This window comes from Candoia aspera, chromosome 1 (genome assembly GCF_035149785.1).
Source record: "Candoia aspera isolate rCanAsp1 chromosome 1, rCanAsp1.hap2, whole genome shotgun sequence".
Classification (NCBI taxonomy): Eukaryota; Metazoa; Chordata; class Lepidosauria; order Squamata; family Boidae; genus Candoia; species Candoia aspera.
Window position 1 is genome coordinate 268596547 of NC_086153.1, and position 24762 is coordinate 268621308.

A 24762-nucleotide genomic window follows, 5' to 3' on the forward strand; every position below is an offset into this window, starting at 1 on the left:
AATCAGACATGTGTTATTGATGCAGTTAAGTAACCTCTAGGGCAGTGTCTCTTAACCTTGGGAACTTGAAGATGTGTGGACTTACGGGCTTAAATGAATGTTGTTCCCCCATCCCTGGGCCTTAAGTCTTAAAAAGGTCCTGATCTGGCATCATTGTTGCCTGCTGATTATTACTTGTTTTCTGCTGCTAAAGTCAGTATTGCTTGATTTCAGTGAATTGTGGCCAGACATTTCCCTAGGCAAGAATCATAGTCTGGGGAAGGTAATAGTTTTTCCTGCTTTGCCTCACGCAATTTATTTCTCAGTCACGACTGTAATAAAGACGGGTCTACTAGTTCCAGGCAACACAGAAACACAGGAATAGGAGGAGGAAGGGTGTGTGTGTGTGTGCACGTGCAGTGCTGATTTCACTGTTTGCCTTGCATATTCCAAACATTAAGGCATAGTGGGGCCCGGATATAGCAGATCCGGTGCGTCACCAGTTGTTATTAAAGCCCCGTGATAAAGGGGAACAGGCAGGTGGTTTTCCCCAAATAAAAGAAGATTGGTGAGAGAGGATTTATAGAGAGAGGATTTATAGGACTGGGGACAAGAAGCAGTACATGGAAGAAGGAAAATAGGGAGAGGAAAAAAAGTTGAAAAAAAAAACCCCTTAATGAAGGGAAGACAAAACAATATATTTCCTTTCCAAGAGACTTTCTTTTCTTACTTTTTTCCTTTGTGAAACTAACTTGACACAATTGTTTGCTGGTAGTCTTTCTTTAGCTGGGGTCCTCCACCATTTACTGTAAAGCACAGCTTCAGTCATGTTATCCGCCATAGTCATCCCAGTAATATTAGGGTTTTTTTTCCCCCTCTAACCTTGCCATCACAGAAAACCACTAGTGTTTTGAGACCACAGCCTTAACCACCCTCATTCAAGGACGAACTATGGAGATACTGTATCTGCGTTTACAATTTAACTGATCCTATCTTGTGTTGGCCAGTTTGACTGTTAAATTGCTCTAAGAAAATCCTACCCAGGCTGAGAAACTTTGGCAACAGTTTTCAAGGTATTCAGTCCAGAATGCATGCTACCACAGCAGTCTGGATGTATATTTCTTTCTTTCTTTCTTTCTTTCTTTCTTTCTTTCTTTCTTTCTTTCTTTCTTTCTTTCCTTCCTTCCTTCCTTCCTTCCTTCCTTCCTTCCATCCATCCATCCATCCCTATGTATCATCCATCTATCTATCTATCTATCTATCTATCTATCTATCCATCCATCCATCCATCCATCCATCCATCCATCCATCCATATATTCATACACATACAAAACACAGATGTGTGCACACAAGCACACAGGAAGTTAAACTGAATATACAGTATACATATAGAGTTAAGTATCAAAAAGCACATACATGCAAGCACAACAAGCAATCCTTTCTTCCTGCCCTTTTTTCTTCCTAATGTCTTTTAGATCTACCCTTACCATGAGTGTTATAACTGCACAAATAGCTATAAGTGTTACTTTGTATGTAAAAGGTTGACATTTGAAACACACCAGCATTTTTCTTTATTACTTATTTTCTTTCCCTGAGCTTCTTCCTTGTCTCTATAATAGAAGGGTTTAATCTCCAAGTCCCAAATGGCTCATAGATTATCTGGGTGCTGAGGGTAAAACCCTTCTACCTCAGGTGACTGAAAAAGCAATGCACTACTGAACTTCTTCTTTTTTTAAAAAAAAGCACAGAGAAAAGTAGGAAGCTCAGGGAAAGAAAAATAATTAAAACAACAAATATTTTGAGTCAACAACCTTCTGTTTGTAAGGCAAGAACTATAACCATTATAATACTTCTGCATTCATGGACTAGAGCAGCTTCAAAAGGTATGAGAAACATGGTAAGCACTGACTAAGTTGAAGGGGTGTTCCTCTGCAAATTGGCTGTTTAATTGCTGGGTTAGCCTACAACAAACTGAAGCATATTACCCAAAATGGACAGGAGTCAAGGTGATATAACATGGTAAAGTTACTTCAGATGTGGAGCAGGAAAAAAAAAACCTCTCTGAGATTGCTTTGATGATCTGTGGAGGATTCATAGAGGACAGCATCATCTATTTCTGTCCTCCAGAAATAATTACTTGCCTGTTCCGGTGAGAGGGCAGTTTGGCAGTGTGGATAAACCCTGAGTGATTAATGCAATATTTGACATTTAGCATAAGCACATAAATGGAAATAATAGATTACTGATTCCCAACCCTCATCTTTGCTTCCCTTTCTTCCCTGTTTCTGCTATGTTGAATTATAGGTTAGGGTTGAACAATATAATCGCTAAGTCAAATGGGGATTCCCTTGTTTATGACTTGGCACACTGTGTGAACCCAGGCAACTATACTACAGACAAATATTTTATTTGATCTTGAAAAACGTGGCAAAGTAGAGAAGCTAGAAGTGGGTGGTTTCCAGTTCACAGGTATGAATCTGGGATGAATGAAAAAGAAAAGATGTGCCATCCTCTGCAAGTGAACATCAGAACCTGGATTCAGTTATTCAGCCACTGCAGTGGCCTGGGACAGGTGTCTGTGCTTTGGTCATACTGCTGCTGAAGCAATTACATTAGCTGCCAATTAACTCTGAACCCAGAGACAAGGTTTTGCTGTTGACATATAAGTCCCAGTTGGGTAGCTCAGTTAAGTTTGTCTAGGGAGGTTCTCCTGCATGTGTTCAGAACCACAGTGCGCCATCTTGCACTTATTTGTGCTATAGCTGTCCGCATGGGAAGGCAAGGCAGTAATTGAGAAAAAGTGTGCGGCAAACTTATGACACAACCTCTGTCCCTTATGCACTTGCATTATGACAGCATGACACATGTTTCATCATTATGGTGACCTTGGATGCCTATGGGCAGGCCTTCTTAATGGTGGCTCCTTCAATTTAGTTTCCCTGAAATTTGTTAGGTGCCCATGACTATGTCTTTTGAGTATTTGCTGATGATAATCTCTTCATATAGGCCTTCTCTGTATGAAAGATTTTGGCTTACTTATTTTTGTTCTTCCCCTTATTTATTAAATTGAATGTTTTTATTTTTACACAGATGTATAAATATGTATAAGATGATATTTTAATTTACTGTCTATGTTTTGTATTTTTCTTGTTGTTTGCAAACTGCCTCAAGGCTTGTAATCATGCAGAGCACTTACACATATATTAAATAATACAACAATAAATAGTATAATTTTAATCTCTCCTGCTGAAGTCTGACTCTGTTTGTCACACTAGTACCTTAAGATAGCATATAGCTTAAGGTAGCATACATTCTTCAACCCGGTCTCCTCCCATTTAATCCTTCCCATAATCCTTTGAAGTGGGCTCATCTGAGAATTAACAATAAGCCCAGAGTGGCCAAGGAGGTTTAGTGATGAGTGAGGATTAGAAAGTGGGGCTTCCCAACCTTGTTCAGCATTTTAATGCTAGGTTTACTTTACACTTTCCCCACCATTTCTTCCATATATCTAACTCATTAATGGAATTTGTTTTGACTCTGCATATTTGCTCCATTTTAGATTGGCTTCCAGAAGCTATTTTAATCCTGTTTAGTCTCAAAGGGCTTGCTTTCTCATTTTTCCTTGTAATGATTGCCCAGAAACAAAAAATCTCCCAGAAAGAACCAGTGGTGCTTTCAATTCTCCCCATGGTACTGGAAGGGAGAACAGGAAGCAGCAATCAGAAACACTGGACCCAGGGAGGAGATTCTAGGACCTGGTGTTTATTTGAACAAGTATTTTTCTCAAGGGCATTAGTTTCCAGTGTCTAAATTAGTTACTCTTGTCCCCAGCCTTCTTCAGCAGCTACTTTCCAGACATCAAAGTGTTATTGTGTATCAGATTTCTTTGAATAGGACAGTCACTGTTGCTTACCTAGAAGCAATATTTGGACAGAATGTTGACCTTGACAGAGGGATATTAATAATCTGATTGTTAAGGTGATGTGCCTCTACAGTGGCTAAAAGTTAGAAGATTGTTGCTTGATAAAGGACTATCCTTTGATGTTCTGAGCGGCGGGGGTGGGGGGATGAATCAAAGCATGGACAGGAGGAAGGGTTTTATATCCAATCTTAGCTAATACCAGTTTTCTCTATGAAACGGAACAAACTTCAGTTTTAAAGAGGGAGAGAGACGAGACAGAGAAATAGAGATCTGAGTTGGGCAGAGGGAAAGGTTTGTGAGGAAATATCCAGGGATGGTGAGGTGTGTCTCCTGTAGATCTGCCATGAGAAAGCAGTCTTTTCTGTCTGTTGGAGGGTCAGTCTGCTGATTCCTAAATAAATCTTCTCCTACAAATTACCACAAAACTTCAGTGGCCACCTGTTCTAAGATAGCCAAACCTGGTCAATTCTTTTCCTCTGGAATTTCCAGTGACTTGAAAAACTGAAGGGAAGGTAATGTTATCCTTGATTTTCCTTACTCAGCAGTGGGCATTACCAAGGATAGGTCAGCATATTTAATGTGGAATAGTTTAACAACTACAGCTACCAGTATGAAATAGTGAGCAAAAGTTCTAGTTTTGCCAGGTGGATAGTTGAGAAAATAAGGCCAGATGGGCAGAAAATGCTGGCTTGATATTGAATCCACAGAGTTTTTGCTTGATCTCTCTTAAAATGGACTAGAAGGACACTGGTCGTATGGCTCTATTTATAAGTACGGCCCACTGAATTTTGTGAGGCTTGTTTGTAGTTCAGTGACTATAGGACTGCAAAATTAGATCCCACCCACCACACATGGCATTTACATCAATCCAGCATCTGCACTGCACCATTGGATTCCAACAACATCATCTTCCTCCTCAGGCAGTTAAGCTCCGTAGTGTCATCTGGGTGAACAGGCAAAACGAAACTGAAATTCATGGCCTGACATCTCTCATTTAACCAGATCAGGTAAAAATCTAGCAGACAGAATTTGCACAGCATGCCAGACATACTGTACAGTAGGAATCTTAAAAGTTATGTTTACATGCTAATGGAGTCTGAACTAACCAAGAAAATGTTCTCATGGACACATCTGACTTTTCATAGAAAAGGTCAGCTGAATGTTCAACAAGAGTGAGAAATACAAAGGAAGGGATGGAAATTATAAGGAAAGGGATTGAATATGAAACTGTTGGGGCCTCTCTCTCTCCCCACCCTCCCACAAATCTGTTTTGTGGCTTTATTTGGGAAAAGACATACATTCTTGGATCCATAAAACTCTACCCTTCAGTTGTTCTGGAAGTCTCTGAAGACCTGGCATTGCTCCCAGGCCTGGGGTTAGGGTGGTTGTTGAGACCCCAATAGTTATTTTGTTAGTCTTGGGTGTGTGTGGTTTTTCCTGGATGTGTTTGATTCTCCCCTCCTCCTCCTCCGTCCTTGGATGTAAGCTGTTGGGTGGCCTCCAATTCTAATTAATTAATTTCTGTCCATCTTATCTGACAATACTAAAATGCAGAGGAAAAATCTGTAGAGAAAAGCAACTCATCAGGAAGTTGGGGAACTCTCCCCTATGACTAAAAGGGTGAAAGCATTTGGGCTTTTTAAATTGAGAACCAAAACCTTATGGCCAGGAGGGATGGGGGAAGGCAAAGTTTCGAAGCATGTTATGGATGGAGAATTTCATCTTCTTCTAATATATGAACTTCAGGCACTGCCAACTTTTCAATCAGTCCCCATAGTTGTGCCTTTACTAGCAGCTTTGTTTGCTGACATTGGCATATGGTAAGGCTTCTCTCCTTTCTGTTAAAAGTTAGTTGGCCAGATTTTTTTGCCCTAATCAGTCAGGAACCCTAATGTCATTGTATTGGCATGCATATGAAAAAAATCCAATATTCCATCAGGTTGCTTGTCAGGACTGCATAGTTTAACATTGCTTAATTCCCTTTTATGGCATAAGGAAAGGGACCCTTTATTTAGGTGAATGTATGTTAGGGCTACCAAAGCTGAGTTGCAAAGATCCAGATGACTGCTAGATGGCAGCAGTGAGACCCAGAAAACTCTAACTCATGATAGAATGAACATCAGTGGTTATCTCAGTTTTGGACCCCTGGATTTGGAGACCCAATTCCCATCCAAGAATGCAGGATTCACAGCAGCATAGAAAAGATACAAACAATAAAGCAATACTTAAAACACATATGTAGCATGCCCGAAGTATGAATCTTATTGTTTTATTTAAAATACTTGGGGGCCACTGCTCTGCAGATTTAAGGCAGCTAGTAAAATTCTAGAGTTTAGACTGAGGGTATATGGCATGAAGAGATGATATAACTTCAAGGGAAATAAGGAAATGAGAAATCTAGCCAAGGGCCAGGACCAAAGAAAAAGATTAAGTCCATTCTCCCACAATGCATGCTCTGAATGTATGGTCCAGCAGGGTTTTAAAAGTGGGAGAGGATCTACCACTTCCTTCCTTACCCACACATCCACTTAGGATTGTTGTGAAACACACCAGAAGGATCAAAATCCACACAGCGGATGGATGTTTAGGAGTGGGGCTTTGGTTTTTAAAAATGGATTGCTCTTTGAAAGTGCCATAAATACATGAGTACGCCCCCATTATTTCAAAATGTTCTATTGATGAGTGCAGAAGAACCATTTTGGATGGCTTATTCACCCTGGCGTTCAGAACTTCTGACTTATAATTTATTATGCCAGTTCTAAAAAGAAACATATAAACGTTAACATGCTTCCATTTTCAGAACAACTAGTGCTTTCATGCACTCCAAAATAAATTAGAATATGATTGCTCCAAAAAAAAAAGATTCTTTTTTCATATCATGCACAATTAATGTTTTATCAACATGTACAGTAATGGCCAATAATAAACACTAGCTAATGGAAGGCAACAGATTAATAGTTACTAAGGATCTATGTTAATGTAGGCAACGTTGTTGGATTTGTAGGTCCGTTTGGACATAGTAGCCCAAACGGCTGCCCTGAATTACAAAATTGGGTTGTGGTCATTCACAAGATGTGTATAAATTTTAGATTCCTCTTTTAAATACAATTAATTATTTTTCCCAGCCAAGAGCCACGCCTCCTACCTTGAAAAATAAACTTAAATAATCACATACGTCTTTCCCCTGCCAAAAATTGGTTGGACCTTTGGACTCACCTTCCACCAAGCCAGCATTATCCCAAAGATCTTTAGTGATGGGATAGGCTTCAATACACACTATAATGGATTTCTAATAGCAGAACCTCTTCCAACCCCCTTATACAAGGTTACTTACTTCACATGGACAAGGGAAGATTGACCGGTAAATGCCAGACTATAACATGGTAGACCCAATGGTGACCATCCATGCCATTATTTTAGCCCCAGAGCTATTGGGTTATACTTGTTAAGGCTTTTCATATTTAACTAGAAAAAGAGGCTTTGAAAATTAAAGATTTTGAAGAGCAATTTTTGAACTGCTTTCAGTTTTCTCTCAGCTGGTTATTTTGCAGTGGAAAAAGCTAACCTTGTAAGTTCATTGCTGTTGCAATGTGGTGGACACGTATGGGGAATTCCAATGCCTTTTCCCAGAATACTGTGCTTTGGCTCTTTTTTCTATCCTTGGCTGGAAAGGCTTCACAATAATAGCTGTCATCATTCCCAGATATTTGGTACATTAGTAAACCGTTCGCTTCAAGCAGTGATCCATCCATGACTACTGGGCTGTTCTAGGCTTGACAGAAGCTAAATGAATGCTGATGGGTATCCCAGTGGAAAAGAGAAGAAGAAAAATGAGGCACATAGTGTTACTGCATGTTCAGTTAAATTGAAGGTGGTGATCTCTCTATTTTTCAAACTTTGGACTGACTTTTAATCCCAAACTTGTTGCAGGATGAAATCTGTAATGTGCAAATTATAATATGGTTTGGATATTAGCACGGTTGGTAACACTGATCTTATGCAGCAAAAGCAGCTATCAGAGAAACCCTTTTCTCCAGTGCTTGGTTACTGAGACAAACATTTCACTTACAGATTTGGCAATATCAGGCAGGCAAATTCTTCTGTTTCTCATGATCTGTACATGCAATTCTACGCAAAAAGAAAGGCACATTACTGTAAAACACAGCCTGTTTCTAGAAACTCATTTTGTAACAGGGAACAAGGATTCTTTCCCAGGATCCTTTGGAACTTCTGAGGCCATCACACTTTCTCATTATATTCTGTGCTCCTTATCAACCATGTTTTTGTAATTGCCAGGCTTGCTGCCAAGTTTTTCTATACCTAGCCATTTTCATACATGTAGGCTTGTCTTTCTGAGTTCAGTGAAAGGGGGTTGGAATGGTGAAAAGGCAAAATGCTGCTTGTTTGGAAGGTTTCCTCCTTCCTCTTCTGTTCCCCAAGCCAGCTCGTGTTAGCCAGAGTGAAGTGGTCACCTCAGGGGACAGATGCTGGGCCAGGTAGCTGCAATTGCTATAAAGGTAGCAGCCTGTCTTTAGACCCCGCTGCTTCCTGCCCTCCCCTGTGGTCAGAGTTGAAGATTCCTTGCCCAGCTCCTATCCATGGCATAGAAAGGGGGACATCTTGCCTGACCTCCAAGCGCCAACAGATTTTGATCTGGCCTGTCCATCACACATCTTTCCATAGAGATTCAAAGGAAATATTTCAGCTAATTGAGTTGTTTTGTAACTGTTTGACACTCAGGGAGCCTTAGCTGACTCAGGAAAAGCACCAGAAGCAGCTTCTCCACTTCAAAAACCACATCATCTGAGGCAGCAGGAGTTTTTTTGGTGTCAGATTTGGAATTATTTGTTCTTAGAATTTCATCGGCTTTCTATTAACACTTCCTGCTGTTAATGTCACTTGTTAGTGCTCACCTGGAGGCTGATGCATTGTTAAGCTACACAGATGCCTGAAGAGTCAGGCCTTATGGCAGGAAAATGTGGTGTTTCTCTCATAATTTTCAAAATGCTTTAGGAGACTGGGGAAGTTGCAACGTGATATTTGAACTCATTTATGTTACTTTCAAACAAAGTGTCATAGACTAAGTGAAATTAAAAACTGTCCATGTCCTCGGATGTACAGTTTAATGGATAAAGACAGGGAGGGAAGAGAAAAGGCAGCAAGAGGAAAGGAAGGGAAGGGAAGAGAAAGAACTAAGAAATGAAAATGTGTCCAGGGGAGAGAAAAGTCTGCTTATTAATAAGGCATAAAAAGTGCTTAAAATGCATTTGTTTATTTTAATATTCTTCCCCAATAGACTAATCAGCTCTATCTCACCTTCCAAAATAGATATATTTTCTTTCTGATTTTAGTATTTGTTCATGCTGCCCAAATGACAGAGATATTTTGGATGTGTGTGTGTGTTTTCTTTTTTCTTTGATAAGAATAATTTATTTTGTAATATTTATTAATACATGTATAGGTAGAGAGGTAAGAAGGAAAGGGATGCCATTAGTGCTAAAGTAGCATCACATAACAGGAATCCCTACAGACTTGCTTCTATCCTTGCAAAAAACTATTGCTTCAAGTGCCTGCTCTAATGACAAGGCAAGTAACTATTGATAAGCAAGTATTGTTCACTGTTACTCTGATGGCTTTACTGAGATTTAGAAAATTCTTATTTCTTGAGTTCTCATTTCTTATTTCTTGAGTTGGGACAAAGTAGGAGCATAGCAATCTGTCCTTGGTCCATTTGACTCAGTACTGTATGCCTTGATTTGCAGCATCCTGATTTAAATTTGGAGATTTCAAAAAGGAGTCTTCCAATCCCCAAACACACAGTAGGATGCCTAGTATGCTAACATTATTACATTCAGAACTACATTACTCTCTAAGCTTACATCTGCACTGCCAGGCTGCCCTGTCATGACTATGGTCCGCCATCAGTTTCTGGAGGAAGGGAACAATGATGTTATTTTCTACTCATCCAACTCCCTATGATTATGACCTGATATGAATTGAAAATAGTGATTTCCAGTTTCTGCCGGCTCAAATATTCCTGTCCATTTACTGGCTAGGCTTTACTTTATTTTAGGAAACCCCAGTATTGACTAACTACATACCATGCAGAGGCAGGAATACCCCTTACCCCATTTCCTCAGTTTTTCTTCAAGGAACTCTGCTGCAGCTTCTGTTATAGATCTTTCTCAGTGGCACAGTGGTTGTAACACTTGAATGACATTCAGAATGTCCCCAGTTTGAAATGCAGCATAAACTTTTTTTAATTACTGTTTTTCTTTCCCTGAGCTATCTACTTTTCCACTGGGCTTTTAAAAAAAAAGGTCTACCAGTGCACCATTTCATCATTTTTCTGGTCACTCAAGGTAGAAAGGTAACCCCAGTGGAAAAGTAGGATAGAGATATACACATGCGTACATGCACACACATGCACATTCAAACACATATATATGTCCAGTAAGACCTGCCGCAGAAAGGAAAGTGATGGGTGATTGCTTTCCTGAATGGAAAGTTGGGAGGGCGTAGCAGCAAGGGAATTTTTCAGTGGTTGACCATAGTAGCTACAGCCTAAACTGGATCCACTGCAAGTCTCTGCCAAAACATTTCAGTCTGGAGATAGTTTTCTTAATCTATTTTAGAATTAAGTCACCTTCAGTCCACATCAGGAGCAGCTTAAGAAAGCAATTTGGCTATGTTCTAAAACACTAAAATTTACATGCTTAGTGACTTTGGGCCAGTCATCTTCTCAAACCAACCTACTCCATAGGGAAATTATTGTGAGGATAAAATAAAGAGAGATCCCATGGAAACTGCCTTGAGCTCCCAAAGAAAATGAAAAATCTAAAAATAGCAATCAAATAAACATAGAAACTCAATATACCAGAACATACCTGTCGTGGGATCGTGACGAATCTAATATTAAAATATATCATAGAAGTAGCTTATTGATAATATTAACTCCTTGTGGGAAAGCATTTTTGTTAAGCCAAATTGAAATTATTATGTCAGTATTTTGTAGAATTGTAAGGAAAAGCAAGTAGGGGAGATACTTGCTCAGTGTTTTGGCCAAAAATAGGTCATACCTTTACCACATACTGAACTTCCACTGTGATCCATGCCACGAAAGGAAATATATTAGGATAATGATCTAAGAATATTCCAAACTATGGAACCAAAACTATTAGTTATACACAAGCTATTGGGGAGTCTTATTGAAACATTGGTGATGTTAATATCTATGCAGGTCCAGTGGTAGTTAATTAAAATTAAAAGAGTTCAATGACTAATGATAAAGGTCAAAGTCTGGAGGAGAATCAGAAGCTGAGATACACATGGTATAAAATATTCCTTTGAAGAAGGGGAAAGTTTTGGTTTGGGGGAAGAGCTCCTTTGCACTTGCAGGGAGAAATCTGTGTTTATTTATTGGTACTTTTAATTTGATTGTTAGTTGACCAGAGACATAGTGGGCAGCTATATAAATTAAAATAGTAAATAAGAAATAACATAGGGGAATTCATATTGGTGAAGCATATCCGCTCAGAGTCCCTCCTTGGGGGTAGATGGGAGGTAGTACAAATCTGAGAAATGAATAAATAAATAAATATCAATAATAAAACTTGGAAAGGGCCAGCTAGATTCCACTCAGTTGAATGGAGGTTTTGGAACTTGGGATTACAGCCCAAGTCCCCTTGAAATGCAAGGGACCTACTTCTGGGTAAACAAGAAAGCTTTGGCACATCATTCCCATAAATCAGTTTGACTGTAATGTCCCAAATTGGATGAGATTGTGCCCTATTTATTTATTTATTCCCATCAATCACTAAGACCTGATCTTGACTCAAAGGAGACTTAACAATCCAGTGAAACTTATTCCCAAATACAGGATAGGGTCCTCAATATACACCTGAGTTTCAGGAAAAAGTAAAAAAAAAAAAGAATAAAGTTGTTGTTGAATTAAGCTTGATTCCTGATGATTACATGGACATTAGCAAAAAACATGTAATTTTTTTCAGTAGCAATATGGATATGGTTTGCCACTGCTGCCTTCTGGGTTTTTTTCTCAACTTCCCAGTCTAGCCAACAGCTAAAGCTTTAAGAAGACTACAGAGATGTCTATGGGGGTGGGTCAAAAGAGTCAAGATGGCATCTGTGTAATAGAAGCACCACCCCTTTTTAATGTACACATGTAAAGAGGGATCAGAGTTCCAATCATGTGGTTGCAGCTGCCATTTTGACTTTTTTGAGCACCCCATAGATGCCCCTGGAAGAATCCCATCCAAGTATTAACCAGGCCAGATCTTGCTTAACTTCTGAGTGCAGAAGATTGGTCAGGTATTACTACCTGAACTGCTGAAACATTTCTTTGATCTCAGGAGACAAAAATAATAAGTAATGCTAGGAAAATTGCATCTTAACCCTCTGTCCATTAAGTTTTTTTCCCACCTTTTACTGGGTACAGATGAAAAAATGTCATATTTTCTCTATCTTGCCCTGATTACAAGCACTTTCAGTGTCATTGCCCTGCTTTGGATAATAAGAGAAAATGAAACAATAGTTGCATCAAGGTATCTTGATTCTGCATCAAGGTATCCCAGAGCTCTGCTCTGCTCTGCTCTGCTCTGCTCTGCTCTGCTGTCCTGTCCTGTCCTGTCCTGTCCTGTCCTGTCCTATCCAAAGTAGATTACAAAGGCTTTATGGGGTGTGTTATGCAAAGAGCAAAACTGCAGTACTGATACACTTTGTGGATTTTCCACCCTGTGAGTTAAAAACAACCATTTTGAGGATGAAAACAGTGTTACTGAAGGAAATAAGGAAGAAAATATCATTGCAAAGACATTGCAGATACAGAGACTTCAAGCAAGTGTGTGTAGACAGACAGATAGACAGATACATAGATAGAGAGATTTGATCTCCTGGAAGTGCAATATAATCCTTGAAGCAGGCCTCCCCAATTTTACCAGTATGCAGATGAGCAAAAAAATCGAAAGTGCTTTGTACATTAAAAATATAATAAAACCACTGAATAATGAAGGCTTGAGTCACATTTAGGCAACATCAGAACTTCAACAGGCTCTTTCTTTCATTTACAAATGATTAATAGGCAACACTGTTTATAAAGTCATGTTGCACTCAGCCTTTTGTTTCTGTTGTGGGTGAAGTTGTTTGAACTGGGTTGGCGGAAAAAATGGGTATATGAATCTCAGGACATTTTGTTCCTTCAGCAAGTTTGGTTTATACTCTCCTCAGTATGCTTTTAATTGTCAGTTGGGTTTATAATAAGTTTCCTTCTTTTTCTTCTAGGGCAGCTTCACTCTAAATGTTGTGTTGGCTCTGAGAAAAAGATGGAGGATAATACTGAGTGCTACTCATGATTTGTGCATGAGTACTTCAGGAATTTAGAGTGAATCTTTTGTTCCAAACTCCAGATGTGCATGTATTGCTGTGAGTTTAAGGTGGGTCAAATGACCCATTAGAATCCCTTTCAGCTCTGTTATTCCTGACTCTAAGATATCTGGGAATAAATTCATCAATAAATAGGCTTGGCAAAAGACAATTGATAAGATGGGGATCAGCTTCACTGGCAACTTGAATGGGCCAAAGAAGAGTAAATGATGGGCAAAAATGATTCATTTCTCCCATGCCCACATGTACACATATATATTAGATAAAGTGAGAAGACAGATTGCCCATGTAAATTGCCATTTGGCTTGTTAACACAGCCAATATATGACTAAAATTTCTCTTAGCAGGCAAATAGAAATTAATTCAAAGGACATTTTGTATACTGTGCATCACCATGGCTCACTAAAATCGCTTTTGATCAAGCTCATCAACTTACCTTCTAAGGATGGCCTCTTGCCTAGGATGAAACAAAGAAAAGGTGTACAAATATATTCACATCCACCCTCCTATGTGACAGTTCAGCATGAATTTGAATAAGAACAAATACAAAAGTGCTAAGACTCCATATACCATTGAACTCATTGGCTTGGGTTATAACAACTCTACCCACAATAGGTGAATTTGTTTGTTTCAACAGTTGTTCCTCTTGCAGGTGGGAGCTGTGTAATTTGCAGGGGATTTTCTTCTGCGCCTTTTGTAGGAAAGAAGTAAATTGCCCTGCTTCAACTGAGAGGCACAATGAGGGAACATTCTGGATATTCTGTTTCGACAACCCCAACCATTCAGAGCACTCAGTCACGTCACTGATTTCCATCTTGGCTGGGAAATGATTCAGCATTTCTCCCTGTGACAAAAGCAAAAAGGCTGGGAGAATAAGAAAAATGAAGGTGGGAGTGAAAACAGGAAAACAGCAACAGACACTGTGTTCTTTCACAATATGAGAAGAACACTGACTTGTATGTTACCTGCATCTGAATCATTCTTTGTATGATAGCTATTAATAATCCAGGCTAGTCTTGTAATTCAAAAGGCTAATGTGTCTCTGTGGGAAGAAGGTAGCTTCCTCCTGAATGGAAAGGTACAGTTCTGACTAGTCCAGTCCTGCTCTTCAGTTAGCAAGGCTTGGGAGCCTTTGCAGGAGTGATTTTTAAAATCCAGCAGGTACACAAATTGCAAGAGAGAGGAAGCCATTTCATTCAGAACCCAAGGCCTTCATTAGGCAGAACATTCCATTGTCAACTTTGCTGTGCCAATGTAGGAGACATACTGTGTGGGGGTGTTAGCAACAATGGGATAACCTGAATTCATTTCCCAACTCAAGGTGGCATTTTGGAATTGGAGGACTGGACATTGATGGCATGGAATGTACTAATAGGAGTAATTTGGACATTTGGTGGTTTACAGAGCAGTTTATGGGCTCACTAAGCCAAGCATCTGCACTGCTATCTTTGGCTCTAGAGTGGGTTCTTAGTTCAAGTGGTGAATCAACAGAGAGAGACAACAAGCACTGTTCCTAATTTGACCACCAAGGGCCATGGAATATTGGGGAGGGCTTGGGAGGCATAAAAAACTCTCCCAAAAGATTGAAAAAATTGGGGAATGGGATAGAATGAAGTGACTGAAAAGTAGAATCACCCATATACTGGTCATCAAAGGACTGTCCTCTATTTGAAGGGATGTCTTGCCTAAGTCTGATTTAAAGAAAATCATCAGAGACAAGAGCAAGAACTTTGATATTGCCTCTCAGCATTTAGCAGACTGAACAGGCAGACAGGTCACCTGGTCACCATTTCCTCCAGTACTGTGAGTCATACTGGATTCCTAGTTTTTTTGCATTCTGAGTGTGGGTCAATATACTGCATGTATCTTGGTGGGATGTGGGCAGATTACAGCAGTATTATCTAGATTAGAAATTCAGACTTGTATAAAGTATCATAGCTTTGTAAGGGGTAAAACTAAGCTTTGATTGCCCAAAATGCCCCCAAACTTACTGGTATTCTCATTACTTTTGTCACAGAATGTTGCATGGGACACCTGTACTGATAACACAATCTACATCTTTTCTCTCCCTTACTAAAAAGTGCAATATTCTGAATGAGTCCCAGGACAAAATTATTCTCATAGGTAACATGAACGAATGGTTGAGAATAGGCAAAGGAATACAGAAGAAATGATAGGTCCATTTGGACATTCAAGAATTAATAAGAGTGGTGACTGATGAGTTTGGTATGTGCTATAAGTATGTCTGTGTAGGTATGTATGTATGTACTGTATGTAAATGGCAAAGGAACAAAGATATCTAAAAACATGACTGATTTGATTGCTTATGATGAAAAATTAAGAGCATTAGTGAAGGATATATGGTTGATGAAAGATTCTGAATGTGGGATAAACTGTTATTTTGTAATGTCAACAGTGGATTTTGGGAAAAATGGACATGAAAGAAAAGGAGAAGAAGTGGGGGGAAAAAAGAGACAAAGTAGAATGCAGGAAGAGAACCTACAGTATGAGTACTGTGTGAAAAGGTATTAGAACACAGATCGATGTTCCAACAGAGTGAATAGAAAGTGGATGCAAAGAAAGAAGATGGAAAAGCTACTTAGTTATATAGAAGTGAGGATTAGATGTGTCAGGAGAAATTATTTTTACTTATAAGTAAGTTGAATGCCATGGGAATGGGATATTTAAGAAGTGTTAAGGTAAGGAAGAGATTGGGTCAAGAATGAATGAGTTGAGCAGAAGGGGAAGACTAAGAAAGTTGTGGCTGGATAGAGTTGATGAGATCTTCAAAAGGAGAAAAACGAGAAGCTTAAAAAACAAAAGGCGATGTAGTGGTGTATTGATGTAGTGTGGTTTGCAAGGATAAAAAGATACGGAGAAATATATTGCACTGTGTTTGTATAAAATAGGTTTAGCTATTTTTGTTTCATATTTCATTATTTTTGCTTACTATATCTTACTGTTTCTGCACTTTGTATGATGATGATGATGTGCCATCAGGTTGGTGTCAACTCTTAGTGACTGTATAGACAGATTTTCTCCAAGATGATCTATCCCCAGTGTGGTCCCTCTTCTAACAGGACTCCCATCACTGCTGTAATTGAGTCCATCTACCTTGCTGTTGGTCATCCTCTTTTTCTCTTTCCTTCCACATTTCCCAGCATTACTGTATAGATTTCTTGAGAGAATTAGGTCTTTGTACAATGTGTCCCAAATAAGATAATTTGAGCTTGGTCATTTGTGCTTTGTGTAAGAACTCTAGACTGAGTTGTTCTATGATCCATTTATTTGTTTTCTTAGCTATCCATGGTACTTTTAGAAGTCTTCTCTAATACAAATGTTCAAAAGCATCAGTACTTTTTCTATTCTATTATTCAAACTCCATTGGAGTTGGGCAGCTAATAAGTTTAAACAAACAAATAAATAAAAAAGTCAACTTTTGCTTCCATAGAGTGTCATGGGGGAAACCATTGCCTGCATGATTTCTGTAACTTGCAACATGATTGCAGGGATGCAGATTTTCAGATACCAGGTATGTGAAGGAAATGCCTTTTGTTGAACAAGAGGTCACCCTCCCCCTCCCCTTCCTCCATATCAGAAAGATTGTGGCTCCAGCAGCTTCTCAAACTTCATTCTTTTACACATTAGGTTGCTCAACATACTGTGAAGATGAATTTTCATTGCCAAAGCCAGTCAATGCTCCCATAGTGATGTAAGCTTTTTCCACAATGGAAATTCCCATTTTCAAATTTCCATTTCATTTGATGAAGTAGCAGTGATACAGGCAGGAAGATACTAGAAGTTTAGGTTATGAGAAACTAAGGAAGGAGAAAATAGAACTATGAAATAAAATGAGTAAATGGGATGAAAGAAAAGGCATCATCCTTTTTATCAGGCCAGAGGGCATTGATTAATAAGAGAGGCTTCCCTGTTAGACTATTCAGGCTTCCTCATTAATGCATTCCTTGGTTTGGCCTGAGCAGTTTAAAAGCTTCTTTGCGCATTTTTCTTTTGACACCTTCTTCTGATTTATTTGATCCTCTCTCAGCTTTTCCTTCTTATTTCCGTTAAGCTTCTTGCTTTGTGTTGCTTTCATTAAACATAATCAGTATTTTATTATCATCTTGCAAGGGAAGCCAAGACCTGGGGAAAACGGGTGAAAACAGTGGCTATGTTTAGTCTTCAGACACCTGAAAGCTGTCATGCAGAAGACAGAACTGTCCCATACAGAAGAACTAGGAGCTTTCGATAGACATTGTAGGGATGAATATCTTATCTAACAGTTAGGAGAAATCTCCTAAAAGTATGAGCTGTTTGATAGTGGAACACTGTGTTTTTGCCATACTTTTATAAAACATTACAATTAAAAAGATACAAACTAATACAGACTAAAAAAAAGAAGAAGAAATAAAAAGTGCAGAAAAGAAAAATAGAAAAAAAAAGAAAAAGAAAAAAATATGAATATAGTAAAGAAAAAGAAAAGAAATACATTTCTTTATATATTTCTGGAACAGGTGTTTTTGGAAATGGAGGGATCTCCACTGGAAGTGTTTAAGCAGAATCTGAGTACCCACCTACCTCAGATTGAAGGGAAATATTCTAATTTATAGTAGCACAGCTAAAAGCAGAAACAACTTACCTGGCATAGCAGGATATCCCCTGGCACTAGATCGGGCTTTGTGGAAAAAGATGCTTCTGGTTTGTTAATTTCCTACCCAGAGTTTAAAGATAACGTATCTGCAATGTGTTCTAGCACACTGTTTGGAGGCAGCTATTGGAAATGTTGCAAGCAGTTAATTAAAGTGTGTTCTTTCTTTATAAATCTAGTACTGCTACAGAATGTACAGGTGATGTTTCCATAGCAATCCCCTCGTCACATATCCATTCCGTTCAAGGGGCCAGCTGTTTTCCTGTCTTGATGACCTGACTGGTACAAGCCTTTTTTCCAGAGATTTAATTAAGTTTTGCAGTTGACCTGAATCAAGAGGCGCTCAAAATATTGAATGTGAGGCAGTCAATAGGAAAAAAAGTAAGTCGGGCAATAACTGCTCTGCGCATATGCTGAAGCATCTGTAGAAAAGTGCATGATAACATTTAAAAGCTCAAGGATGTTTAGCTGAAAGTGAATAGGGAAGAATGATGTTAATTCTATTTGTTGCCACTATAATACAACATGAAGCTTTTCGGATGACCAGCTCATTTGTTATCTAAACATTTATAATGGAGGACCAAATGTGGTGTCTATATATTTTTTAATATTTCTATGGTGGCATTCATAGTATTTCATTTGCCCACAGGCCATGATGGGGAATGTTGGGATTCTCATCAAACAGACCCATCTGTCAGTGTTCCTTTCCTTGATCTCCAAGCTAGCCAATTTATTGTCATCCTCTACACTATATCAATGTGTGAGTTCTGAACTGACAAATATGTTCCCTCCAATTATCAAAACCATGGTTAGCTGGTTAAGCAAAAGAACATCTGAGTAACTGTACTATGGTTAGGGAAGAAATGGCAAAGACTCACAGGGAAACCTGGAGGGTCTGTGAGTGGTAGAAAATATTATCCTAGAAAAAATATCACCCACCCCAAAAGAAAAAAGTGCTATGCAATGTCTGGACATTGGAATTCGAATCATTGCAGAAATGGGGTGAGTTATTGATGCAAAATAGACTTTCTATGTCTATTTCGAAAACAAACCTGAGCACTCTCCTCCCCAAATTGAGATGTTTCCCCCCCCTAATTAATAGCCATGAGGATAATGGGAGCAAAGATCATGCAATGCTGGGAAAAATCGTTTCCCTGGAAAATATGGGAATAGCCTTGCTATGTTAGGATCCCATCCAGTTGAAATTCCATCTCAGATGGTAGCTCATAGATGCATCTAGAAGCCTACAAAGAGAGATCAAGGGAGCACTCCTTTCTTGTTGCTAGTGTCTTTCCATGCACCTAGCATATAAAAGTGGACTGTCCTGTATGCCTAGAGGCAGCACCCAGTTATCAAGGGTACTAACCACTGATAGACCTGTCCTCTAGGGATTTATCTTTTGAAGCCATCTAAACTAATTACCAACACCACATTTTGTGGCAGCATATTTCACAGATTGATCATCTTTCTTTTCTCTTACTAGTTTTAAATCTTCTATTAGTCAACTTTATTGGATGGTCTGTAGTTTGTGTATTATGGGAGATGGAGAAAAATGTTTCCCTGGTCACCCTTCCTTTACCATGCATAATTTTATAAAATTTAATCCTATCTCCCCATAAGCATCTTTTCTTTAAGCTAAACATCCTCTCCTTGTATATACTTGTGAGGGTGTGTGAGTGGATGGAGGGACCTCTACTCCAAGCAGGAGACTCTGGAAGTGCTGGAATGGGGCTAGGTGGATTTGGAGTCTCTGGGGCCTGCAGGGTGGGCCATACTATTGAGGTGGTGATGGGTAGGGGACGTTATGGCGGGAGCCGGAGGCCGGGCCATCTTTGGGGAAGATGCCCCTGGTGTTTGTTACCGGTAGCGTGTTCCGGCCCTCTGTGCTCAGACCCAGGCCCTGGTCAGCAGACCCATAGGGGCCCTGGTCTTCAGCTGTTGCTACTTAACGCCAGGTCTGTTAACAACAAAGCCCCCCTCATAAGTGACTTGATCACTGAGGAGGGGGCAGACCTGGCATGTATTACTGAAACCTGGCTGGGCCCCAAACGGGGGGTGCCCCTTTCGGAAATGTGCCCGGCCGGGTTTACAGTATGGCACCAGCCGAGACTCCAGGGCAGGGGGGGAAGGGTGGCAGTTGTCATCTGGGAGTCTCTGGTGGCCTTCAGGGGCCCTGCCCCACAAGTGGCCGGTTGTGAGACCCTGTTTTTCAAGTTGTGCGCACGAGAGCAGTTGGGAGTGTTGCTGCTGTACCAGCCTCCCTGCTGTATGGCAACCTCCCTGCCTGAGCTGCTGGAGGCCATCTCAGGGTTGGCAGTGGAGTTCCCCAGGCTTATGGTTCTGGGGGACTTCAACCTGCCTTCCCTCGGGAATTCATGGCTACCATGGCAGCCATGGGCCTGACTCAGATTATTTGTGGCCCAACTCGAGACAGTGGCCTCACCCCGGATTTAGTTTTCTTGTCAGAGAAGTGGCAATGTGACCTGAGGGGAGAGTTACAGCTATCCCCATTGTCATGGTTAGATCACGCCCTGGTGGCCTTGAGATTCTCTTATGCCACCCCCCTCCGCAGGGAGGCAGGACCCATTCGATTGGTCCGCCCCCGGCGACTGATGGACCCAGCAGGGTTTCAGAGGGAGCTGGGGGTTATATCCGGGGATCTGCTGCATGGTCCAGCGGAGGCCCTGACCACCACCTGGAATAGGGAGGCGGCTGGGGCCTTGGACAGGATCGCACCTGTGCAACCTCTCTTGCCTCATCATACTCGATGCTCCCCGTGGTTTACAGAGGAGCTGAGGGTTTTGAAGAGGATTAAGAGACGTCTAGAGCGCCGCTGGAGGAAGACAAAGACCGAATCCGACCGAACACTGGTTAGAGCCGCTATTAAGGCCTACCTGGTGGCGATAAAAGTGGCAAAGCATCAATACTTCTCCGCTCTTATTGCGTCAGCAGAATGCCACCCAACGGCCCTATTTAAAATCACTCAATCCCTTTTGGGGAAGGTGGGTGCAGTGACCCACCTACAGGGCCGTGCGGAGGAGTTTTCGGAGCATCTGCAAGACAAAATCGCTCAGATCCGCTCTACGCTAGACTCCAAGCGTGAGGCAGGGTCTGTGGAGATACCAAGGGATCGTACTTACCATGTTATCTGGGAACAGTTTGATCCTGTTGGACCTGAGGAAGTGGACAGGATCCTCCGGACAGTAGATGCCACCACTTGCCAATTAGATCCATGTCCCTCCTGGCTGGTGAAAGCAGCTCGGGAGGTGACATGTGGTTGGGTCCAGGCGATGGTTAATACATCCTTGAGGGAGGGGGTATTTCCAGCTGCCTTTAAGGAGGCGCTGGTACAACCCCTCCTCAAGAAACCATCATTAGACCCTACTGTACTGGATAATTTTTGTCCAGTCTCCCACCTCCCCTTTTTGGGGAAAGTGGTTGAGAAAGTGGTGGCATTACAACTCCAGATGATTCTGGAGGAAATGGATTATCTAGAGCCCTTTCAGTCAGGTTTCAGGCCTGGATATGGGACAGAAACAGCATTGGTCACACTTATTGATGATCTCTGGCGGGAGCGGGATGGGAGTAGTGCATCCATCCTTGCTCTTCTTGACCTCTCAGCAGCTTTCGATACCATCAACCATGGTATCCTTTTGGGTCAGCTCAGGGAGTTGGGGGTGGGTGGCGTAGTTTTACGCTGGTTCACCTCCTTCCTCCAGGGCTGGTCCCAGTCGGTGGTGATAGAGGGGGAGAGATCCGACCCTCGACCTCTCCTTTGTGGGGTGCCACAGGGCTCGGTCCTCTCTCCTCTCCTATTTAACATCTACATGAAACCGCTGGGCAAGATCATCCGTCACCATGCGATGAGGTATCATCAGTATGCCAATGATACTGAATTGTATATCTCCATCCCGGGTGAGGTAAGTGATGCTGTGACTGCCCTCTCTTGGTGCCTGGGGGCTGTAGGGGTCTGGATGGGGAACAACAGGCTTCGGCTGAACCCTGGTAAGATGGAGTGGCTGTGGGTTAAGGGTTCCTCCGTATCCAGGACTTTGTCATCTTTAGTTCTGGATGGGGTTGCACTGCCCCAGACAGACCAGGGGCATAATCTGGGGGTCCTCATGGACTCACGGCTCCTGCTCAAAGAGCAGGTGGCAGCCGTGGCCGGAAGGGCCTTTGCACAGCTTCGTGTTGTGCACCAGTTGCACCCTTTCCTGGATCGGGAAGCCCTTCAGACGGTCACTCATGCCCTTGTTATCTCCCATATAGACTACTGCAATGCGCTCTACATGGGGCTATCCTTGAAGAGTATCTGGAAGCTTCAGCTGGTCCAGAATGCGGCTGCGCGGGCTATTTTTGGCGCCCCTAGAAGGGCACACGTAACACCTTTGCTACGTGAGCTGCATTGGATACCAGTTTGCTTCTGGGTCCAATTCAAGGTGTCGGTTATCACCTTTAAAGCCCTACATGGCATGGGACCAGGTTACCTGAGGGACCGCCTCTTCCCTGTATCATCAGCCCGTCCCACCCGCTCATGCAGAGAGGGCATGTTACGGACCCCGTCCATAAGAGAATTTCATCTGGCGGGGTCCAGGAGGCAGGCCTTCTCGGCAGTAGTGCCCGCCCTTTGGAACATCTTGCCCCTGGAGGTGAGATTAGCCCCATTGCTCCTAGCCTTCCGGGAGGAAGTTGAAGAGCTGGCTCTGCCACCGGGCTTGGGGCAGGGAGGAGAATTGACATACTTGGGGTTGGCTGGTGCCTTGAAGTGCCCCTCCTACATAATGGTTGAAGAGATCATAGCCATCTGGATTTTATGAGTGGGGGTAGTTAAGAAATCGTTTTGGTTTTAATGAGATTTTATTGGAATTTTATCGTGTATTTATTTGAGTTTTTATTGTATATTTATTCTGTGTTGTAAACTGCCCAGAGTCCCTCCGGTCGGAGGAGATGGGTGGTGACAAGTTTGATAGATAAATAAATAAATAAAATAAGCCCCCTGTTCATTTTGGTTGTCCTTTTCTGCAACTTCTCCAGCTCCGTGATACTCCTTTTGAGATCTGGTGGCTAGAACTGTTCACAGTATTCCAAAAGGACGCATCTGCAAGGGGCCGGGGGAAATGATGCTGCAAGCTCTACCCATTTTGTACATGCGTCATGACATTTCTGATCACAGTGAATGCTTTTACCACGGCTATCAAGACACAGGAGTAGGGAAATTATTCCTGTGTTCGACGCACAGGTTCACGCTGAGAGGATGTAATGCTGGACATTTCCTTGGAAAATGTCCTTTTGCTTCTAACACTGGTTCATATACATCAAGGTCCCTTATCTTATTGTACTTGTTTTTTGGATGCCAGTTCAGCAGAAAATCAAACCAATCTAAACTGTTTTCATAGCTCCATCATCTATTCTTCTAAAATTTCTTGTAAAGTATCAGATGTAACTTATATATCCTTTTCTCTGAATGTTCCATGATTCAGCTTCATGGGATGATATCAAGCCCTAGTTTTATCCACTGTGAGAATATAGTGGAGGATCCTGAAAGTGCAGAGTCCTCACAGGCAGATATCTGTTTGTAAATATAGTGGCTAATTAAAGCAAAGGCAGGATCTTCACTGAGGCCTCTTCAGTGTATGTGAAACAAGGTGATGGTACAGAATTGAAAAATATTATCACTGTCAGTAGGCACAAAAGAAAGACTACAAGACAGTCTGCTAGTGTTTAGAATGTAGGCATGAGGCATCTACTTCAACCCTTCAAAAAAGGAATGACTCCATGTTTATACCACTGCAGTTACAGGCTTTAGTCTAACTTCCTATATGCAGATATACATAAGTTCAAAAATTTGTGTTCCTTCATTCTTTGTATTTTTTAAAGAAATCATTCCTGCCCATCAGTCCCTTGAGCAAAACAGAGAATGGGGACACCTCTCTTATCCCATCTTCCTGTGGTGGTTTGCCTTGTCCTTCTAATCCAGGGATAGAGCATGTTTGAGGACTTGGGGGCTCTCTAATGTAGCCTTCTGACCTCTCAGAGGATAAGCAGAAAGCCATCTGATGACTCCATTTGGCCCATTTTATTTGGGTGTGTATGTGTGTGTTTGCATGTGTGTAGAAAATTAAGGGTGGGGATGGGAGTAGAAAGTTGCCAGGAGGCAAATTACTTCCAGTCTCACCCTTAACAACACTCCTGCCCCCATGCACCTGAAATGACAGGTTTAGGGCTGATGTGAGGAAAGTTTTGGAGGATCTTAAGTGTGGAGATGGGAGTGGTATATTGCCTAGAGGTCTCCTACTCCTATGCCAACCCTTAAAATCCCTTCAGAATGCAAAGAAGAGCCAAAGTTGTTCAAGAAACTGGGAATTTGGGCTAGTCTGGAGTTCTGTTTAAAGGTGAAAATGAGAGTGAGAGGCCTAATCCAGCCGGTACATTCTCACGTTTCCCCCTTTAATTCTAAAGGGGGAAAAAACCACCTATATTCCACCATTTTACTACTGAATTTCAGAGCCTTGATTCAGGGTGCTGCAGGTCTGTAGGCAGGCCATGAGTTGCCCTCTTCTGCTCTGATAAGTTTCATATACGCCTTCAGGGTTCACTCTAAATAGAAAGACAGGCTATTAATTCCATGAATAATAATATTGATACATTGATGGTATGTAATGAGGAAGATGATCTACCAGCTTGGTCTAGTTTGTGGGAATGGGTTGTTAAGGTTTTCTAAGTTACCTATTAGCTTTTGTCATTCTGTGCTAAATTGACTAAAACATACAATTTTTACAATTGTGGTAAACCGTACTATTGAAGATGGGGAGG